Here is an 8,420-nt window from a genome sequence, read left to right on the forward strand (position 1 = left end):
GCACGCCAAAAAGGGAAAACCCCAAAATCAGGTCCGGTCAATGTATGGAGTTGACATTCACACAGTTTTTGTGCTGCTGTGTTTTGATTTTTTGAGGCCACCGGGGAACGTCGGCCCCAGGACTCTCTGCGATTGTTTGTTTCCTTTTTTTATTTGTAACACGTCCCTTTATATTTGGTGTGCGATGGTGTTGGTGAGATGGGAAAACTGGCACACACAGATACAGGATGGAAAACACGGTTGAGAAATGCATTTTGGGGGAAAAAAAGAAAAACGACGTGAGAGGGACTAATTTCATTTTCTATGGCAATTTTCATAATATTAATTTACTATCTGGAACTACCGAATGTTAGGACATTTTCAAAATAAGTTAATAAATTCTAAAATTGAGTAAACAGATGCTATGTAGACTTGGACCTTTCCGACCCAAATTGGACAACAATATTTACATCGTTGCTTTTAAATCACAACAACGCAATTTCTAAGCCTCTCTCAGCAGGAGAGCAGAAGGGCAGACATTGTGCTCACTCCACGTTCATAAGGGACAACAACAACTGAAGAATATCTCCATGAGATGTAGAACAATCTAATAAATAATCCTCATTAATTCTTCCAAAGAGAACTTAAAAGCAGCTTTTATCCCGAAAAATGGAAATCTTCAAACAACCATTTTTTGATTTTTCTTCAGCTGTTTTTGGCGAAAACATTTGCATAACGCTATCGAAAACAAGTAGGGCCCACAACACACCTTGCCTTGTTTCCCTCACGGGCGTGCGAAGAGAGATTTTCCAGTAATTGAGAAACATCCTTCAAGCCCGTAGCAAAAGAGCAAAAGAGGAACTGCAGCACAGGGCAAGAGCGAATACGAGAGAGAAAGAGCGAGAATCACAAACGAAAAAGTGTGTTTTCGTCCCCCGTGAGCTGGAAAATGTTTACAAACAAAACGCATTTACGCACCACAACAGCCATTAATTGCGAAACGGCGCCGATTGGGAAATAGAGCACACCCCGATCATTATGACTTGATAACGACACTGCATAAAATGGGGGATATGATGATGCTGTTTGCATCCGGGGTTTAATGGCCGTAACAGGCGCTTGTTGTGATTTTCTTTGGGAAGGAAAACAAACATTTAGTACATAGAATCAAGCAGCATTATTGTGATTGAATCTTCCACCGCTGTTTATTTTACAAACGTCACTGTCAACGGTTATCTGCCAGCAGCAATCAAGGCGCCAGCCATAATTATGCCATTTATAATTCAACAACGGAACACGACGTTATGCTCGGTTTACCTGTGCAGTTTTCCAGCAAGATTTTCCAACGACGCCAACATCCCAACGAACGTGAACGGGGATTTCGACAGGAGATTGACGATTACACGTGACCGAAATCGTAGGACGAACAAACGCGGCAAAGGGAAGCCATTGGGTATGTGTCCTGGGAAATCGGAAGGCTATCCAGGAAATCGATGGCCTCACAACCTAAAGGCCCCCCTGGAGGATGCTTATCGACCACTGCCCCCAGTCTTGGGGAATGCAATTCAAATTGTTCTCACAGCTGTGTTTCGTACTTGAACTATCGAGCGAAGTTGCAGTAAAAAGGAGGACCGTTTCTGCGATAGTTTTCTTTCCTCTCTGTCTAAACCTAGCGCCCTTGTTCACTTGTCCAGTGTATTGATTTGCAGTATTATCAAGCGTTCTGTCTCCCGGCAGCTAACAGACGAAATTATACGAATAACAATTGAATCTCAATCATCGAAATTCAATCTAGTAGGCCAGTTCATAGAGGAATTGGCTTTTATGAAAGAGATGATTGCTGCCAACAATCGATTCCACGAAACCAATGCAATATGTTCAAGGCAAATCTGAACGCTTCATGATAAGCGTTAAATTAGCATTCTTGTGATTTATGCAGCAAAATATGAAAGATCTCTCTTAGGGGGTAAAAAAAGGAAAATTATAGGTAAGTAAGGACGTTATGCATAGCAACGTGCATACATTTAGGCGTAAATTTTAAGCAATTCATATTGCTTTAGCAGAGATATCCTGATCAGTCGAAAGACTTATTATAACAACTTGCAATTGGTTGACCATTTTTAAGTTTATTAATGCAGGAAGTAATATTTAAGAGCAATAAAATTTAATACAGTTTTTGTTATTTCTCGTGAGAAAGATTTTTATATGTAAGTAAATTAGCTAATTATGCTCAATCATTAAAATTTGTATTGAATTGTATTTCTTGAAGCTACGACTTGAAGCTCCTGAATGATTATCCCATGGGTAATCTCAAAAAAATACCTTATAGTTACTTAACGACTGTAGCCCGAACAAAAGCGCCGCAAGTTATACAATTGGTACGACAAAATCCACTAAATTAACAATAAGACGGATTCCTACCCCCAAAACCCTGTTAATCATTGCCAGTGCAAAAATCACTTTCAATGAAAAAGTTAAAAGAAGAATACGAAGAAGAAGAAGAAGAAGAAGAAGAAGAAGAAGAAGAAGAAGAAGAAGAAGAAGAAGAAGAAGAAGAAGAAGAAGAAGAAGAAGAAGAAGAAGAAGAAGAAGAAGAAGAAGAAGAAGAAGAAGAAGAAGAAGAAGAAGAAGAAGAAGAAGAAGAAGAAGAAGGAGAAGGAGAAGGAGAAGAGGAGGAGGAGGAGAAGCTCGAAAGGAAAAAGTTTTTGCCAATTTATTGGATCATTACGAAACAATTTAAAATATCCAAACAGCGCAAGATATGAAAAAGCTTTAAGAACACCAAATACCACTCTAGAACGCAATAAGTACTCTTACTTACAAAACAATACAGTTTCCCCAGTTTATGATACCGCTTCAAGAGTGAAGGCAAGTGCGTCTCGTGCAATTTGTACCAATTCTCGGAACATCATTGCGCAGCACTAGGCACCACCCAGCGTTTACGGGCGGGCGAAATGAAAAATCGAATAGAAAAGAATGCTTACATCTGGTGATATTTCTTTGTTTCCAGCAGCGACGAGCATAATTTCGCGCTCACCCCGCGTTTTGCAAATGCTCTGTGTGCGTGTGCCGAACCACTAGAGCGGGCGAAAGAACGGAACACTGCTTAAGAATAGCAACCGGATTCGACGAATCCTGCTCGGCATAAATATTCATTTGATTACATCGGGAAAACGCGCACTAAAGCGCTCGCACCAGCGCTGAAACGTTGATTTTGCAAACATTCGCGTACTACACGCGTGCATTACTACATTCAGATTGATGGCAGACAATCGCTGAAGCACGTGGAGAATGTAAAGTTCTTTCTGTTGTTTCAATTACGTCGTAAACTATGCAGAAGCAGGTTTCCCACGAAGGAGTGCTAGCAATGGTTTGCTTTTCCGAATGTTGTTACAAGCATCATAGTTTTTATATAATGAATGATTATCGGAACTTACCTTAAGCCTTTTCCACTTCAAGAACGTTCGACTGGAAATTGATTGATGGTTTGTTCTTTTAACGCGATCACCCAGCACGCACTAATGAAACAAACGATTGCACTGCTACACACCCTTCCCAACTAACACACAGCTTGGCTCAATCAAACGAAAACTTAACCAACCTGACCCACCACACCGAACAAACGATCGTTTTTCCCCCCTGCTGCAATTCAAACACTTTACTCATTCACGCGTACAAAACAGATTGAACCTCAGTAAACAAACGCAGCTCGCTGTTTTTTGGCCACTCTGCGCCCGTGATCTTGCTACCGTTGTGCGATCTTTTGTCGAGAACTTGTGCGCGTGGCGTTGGGAAGGAACTGTAGTGATGCGTTGCAATGCTGCACTATGTTAGCGTACGCGCAATTCCTATCGCAATTCACAACAGCTGGTAAGAATTATGCAATGCCCGCCAACGCCACCCACATCGGACTCGGTACCCTAGTGGGAGGAGAGCGAGAGAGAGAGAGAGAGAGAGAGAGAGAACAAGAGCGATAAGTACACATCGAATCGTATCGGATAAGTAGCTGCTCAAATGGTTCTATATAGGTGGATGCATGGATCTAATTACCAAACGGTAGTCAGGTTTTGTGGTCAATTTTGTGGGTTTTTTTTTTTAAAGAAGATAATGTTCACACCGTAGTCTGATGTAAGATTTGCCTTGAGTTTGCACCCCGTATCTGTTACACTAGGTACATGGTTTTAACAATCTATCATGATCTAAAATGATCATGTACATTTTAACAAAACTATCCTCTTCTATGCTTAGTATTCTTCCCGAATTCTACTGAATAGTTGTACTTGCGATATGATCCTTTCCTACTTTACAGAAGTTTGAAGACTTGTTGTGGTCAATACTCCTGATGAACTAATAGGCGATCCTGATCTTGTGTATAATAACGCTAACATTGATTGCAGACAGCCATTGAGCAGATCTACTTGTTCTATCACTCCTGTTCTATTTCGCATTGCTTTTCATAATAGCCTGATATTGGCTACAATGTTTTAAGTTGAATGTTGTAAATATATCAGGTTTTCTTTATTTTGATGTCGCCTAGAAAAGCCTGTAGTACTCATGTAAATTAATTTTGGATAAATTAATCAATTTACTTCCAAGAAGCGTTGCTGAAGTAACGAACAACGGTAGCAAAAACTTGGGTTTTCTTCACAGGTTCATGTGATGGTCTGAAAGATTAACTTTGAAATAGATTCAAAACGTAGTACATAGTGTCAATTTGGCCGATAAAATCCAAATCACTCGATGCATCATTTCCATCAGACATTGTGCGATATTAGGGTATGAGCTAGGCTCTGAACTAGAGACACATTTCCCATGCCTTGGTTTGGCCCTATCCCACTCGTAATAGGCTCAGTATTCGTTCGTTAATCTCTAACTACTAAGGGGATAGTATATCCAGCCGACATATAGTTCAGTGTTGTCGATGTATTAACTCCAACCCAAAAAAGCCGTGACAGAATAAGAAAAAAGATAATTTTGGCTTGCGGATTGCATACATTTAGGAAGAATGAGTCAGGAAATATTGTCCTAATTTCGTATTTCTTATTTATTTCATTAAGTCATCTAGAGGCTTCAACGAGCCTACATAACCATACTTAAAACTAATTCCTATTCTGTTAGAAACTAATTGATGGTTAGAAACTGGTCAAAAGGTTCTATGTTAAATCATCTTTAATTTTGCATAGTTCATATGAAAATCTACGCTATTTCCTGAAGCGTTATAGGATCTACTCAGTCTGGATAGTGGGTCTCTTGAGCCTAACACTGTGCAGGAGAAGTCAGCAGCTAACAAAGGCCTGGGTCTAATTCTGAGTTACTCTTCTAACCATGGATGATGAATAAAAAGTTGTGATTCGTTAAGGACAATAGATGGAATAGTTCAGGCCTTGCGATAAATGGTAAAAATATTACAATCTAAAGAAATTAGGGACAATAAGACCACAAAAATTTACAAATGAATGTAGTGTGTGCCTCGAAACGCATATATACAAGAGATATTTGGACAACTTGGGGCCTCTGTAAAGGGGCCTCTAGACAATAGAAAAAGAATAAAAGGGTGCCAAAACAACTCGAAACGGTGGAAAAGACTTTTAGCATGCTGATCTAGCTGATATTTCGTATCCAGCAAGCCCCAAAAAGGATGTTATTGTTGGGTAGCAGAGCTCAACGACCTCCATGGCTACTACGATACGGCCCATCAAGTATCCATTATCAATTCTCAACCAATCTTTTCATCCATTTTCCGGTGTAATTTCTGTAATGTACTTACTTGCTCATTTACAATGAAGTCCCAATGACGAATGCCATGTATTTCATTATCGGCAACACAGCGCGAGTGGACCAGAACATTCTTTCACCACCTTTCTGCCCACCGATGCACGGGGTTTTCCCAACAAAAACTGTGATGCAAGGTTTTCCCCCACAGCAAACTGCCTCTACCCACACACACACACAGACACATGCATGCATGCACACAAAACCCACTGACCAACGGAACCACTTGTGCAAGAAAATTGCACTTTCCACAGGTTCAACGCAGGTTCGGGCTGTTCACTTTCGCTGCCCCATAAACCTTGCCCCAATCTTGGGCCAAGCACAAACGGCCAGCTTCTCCCTCCGCTGCCACCACTGCGGCCCCACTACACCACAACACTCCCTCCTCACTGCCACCCTTTCAGCGCTGGCGACCGTCTGTCTGTCTCTTGCCGTTTTTCGTCCCCACACACACGCACGCTCGCACAGGTTCGCGGATATCTTTTCCTCCTCTGACCATCAACCATCGATTACAGCACAACATAGAACACCCGCACGCACGCAGCCCTACTTGGATTAGAGTGTTTTCGTTTTGCAATTGTTTCGCGTTTTCGTCAGTGTACAGAGCGTTGTTCGCCACTTGCTGGCAGTTTCTACTGCCTGCTAATACCCTTCCCGTCCGGTTGACAATCGTTCACTTTACAACGCGGCACCCTTCGTCGGAGAAAGGATTTTTTAGCGGACAAAACACACAAATTGCGTGTTTGGTTTTCGGTGTCCCAGCGAGAAACTACTACACCACTGCTGCTGCTGCTGCTGCGGCTGTTTTGGAACCCTCCGAGGTGCTCTCTCTCGATGGAGCAACAGAGCGCGCGAGCGAGTGGGAGAGAGATACGACGGAGAGCAAATGCACGCACACACGCACACACACGCGCGCGTAGGCACATTTTTATTCTTACCCTTTCCCATACACACACACACACACAAACACGCTTCCCAATACACTGCCACGGCGTACAGGACGCACGGATCGGTGAGCTGAACACTACGAGTTGGAGGTGATTGTGTGCGTGACGCATCCGTGGCGAGAAAATGCTCCGTAAAAATGTAAACAAATAAAGGAGGGCTTTGATTTTCGCACAGCTGCAAACCTATAAAAAACCGGGATTGTTTATAGATAAGATTATCGCACAGTTATTTACAGCTAAAACAGTGCAAATAATTGCTTCAAAAACACCGCGCCACACACATGTGGGGCTGCGGACGAAGCAAAAAAAGACGCAAACTAGATGAAAGCGAAAACGAGAACACAATCCATTTGTTATTGTTGCTGTCTCGCTTTGGTGCCTTGCATTGAAGGGTAGTTCAACACTTTTCATTTTACATACACTGCCCCAGCAACAGTTCGGTATAAATGTTGGAATTCGTGGAAGTTTTTAAAGAAAATTGTTTTAAAAAAACAAACAAGATTTTTTTTAGCAAAATATGGCCGAAACCACAATAATATCAATAAAAATAAAACAAACAAAACATTCAAATATACGTTTTCTCAAGAAGAACACGTTCCAATTCCGTGTTCGCAATCAATTCCGGAGCCGATTCCGGTGTTGGAATCGATGCTGATTCCGGTGCTGGAATGGATTCCGATTCCGGAGCCGATTCCGGAGTCGATTTCGGAGCCGAGTCCCAATTCGATTCCGGAGTTGGATCCAGAATCGATTCTGGAATCGGAATCGGCTCCGGGATCAGAATCGGGATTGGAATTGAAATCGACCTGGCAATCCCAATTATTTCCGACAAAGGAATCAGAATTGACCCCAGAATTGGAATTAGTTCTGGAATGAGAATCAGCTCCTGAATTGAAATAAGAAGTATGAGAAGCGAAATCAGTCCGAACATCTCCAAGAGAATGTATCGTTTGCAAGTAAATTTTGATTCTTTGCAGCTATCAACAACATTCTTATGGTGATGGCGGAACCGACTCCGATTTCGAAGCCGATTCTGATTTCGGAACCATTTACGATTCCTGAGCCGATTTCGATTTCGGAACCAACTCAGATTCTGCACCCGATTCCGATTCCGAAGTCGATTCCGGAATCAATTCAGGAAACTGATTCCGAACCTACTATCCGGAATCAATTCATTTGGAAAACTTCTTCTTCTTCATTTTTTCCATCACTATTATTTAGAAAGAAAATAATAGAACGAAAGGATTACCAATTTGTGCATTTGCTGTAAGGTATTTTAATAGGAAAATGTAAAAGAAATAAAAAATAATACAATTAATCAAGCAAATAAAATAACCATCATTTAATCGAACAAGAAAAAAACAAAAATGAGGTGTGAAAGACATCAGAAATCGAAAAGTGAGACTTATGAAACAAGCAACACCACCACATAAATAGAAAAATTTTTATCTTCAAATAAAATAGCAAAATATAAGAAACTTTCTTTACTTCCTGTATAACCTACAATAAAAGTGCCAATTATTGTAGCAAAACTGTTAAACGAAAAGATTATAGTTAAAATATTCCATTTATTTATCCACACCTTGTGTCGCACAGGATGCACTTTACACATGTTCTCGCGTTCAGACAATTTGCATTTTCTTTTGCTAAGAAAATGCAAACAACCCCTTCTTCTTTCCTGCATTATCCTCTTTCTTCGAATCGAATTTGTGTGTTTACTCA

At 41.0% G+C, this 8,420-nt stretch overlaps 1 protein-coding gene across 2 annotated transcripts in view; it reads right to left on the minus strand.

Moving 5' to 3' along the window:
• LOC121600576 (protein yippee-like) overlaps positions 1 to 6,535 on the minus strand; it is an 89,777-nt gene extending 83,242 nt beyond the window's left edge. For both annotated transcript variants that reach the window (XM_041929283.1, XM_041929282.1), the window contains exons 1-2: positions 5,747 to 6,535; positions 3,417 to 3,899 (exon numbers count right to left, since the gene is read on the minus strand). The gene's annotated coding sequence lies outside the window, so the exon portion shown is untranslated. The remainder of the gene's footprint in view (positions 1 to 3,416; positions 3,900 to 5,746) is intronic.
• Positions 6,536 to 8,420: the final 1,885 nt, after the last annotated feature.

This window comes from Anopheles merus, chromosome 3L (genome assembly GCF_017562075.2).
Source record: "Anopheles merus strain MAF chromosome 3L, AmerM5.1, whole genome shotgun sequence".
NCBI classification, from domain to species: domain Eukaryota; kingdom Metazoa; phylum Arthropoda; class Insecta; order Diptera; family Culicidae; genus Anopheles; species Anopheles merus.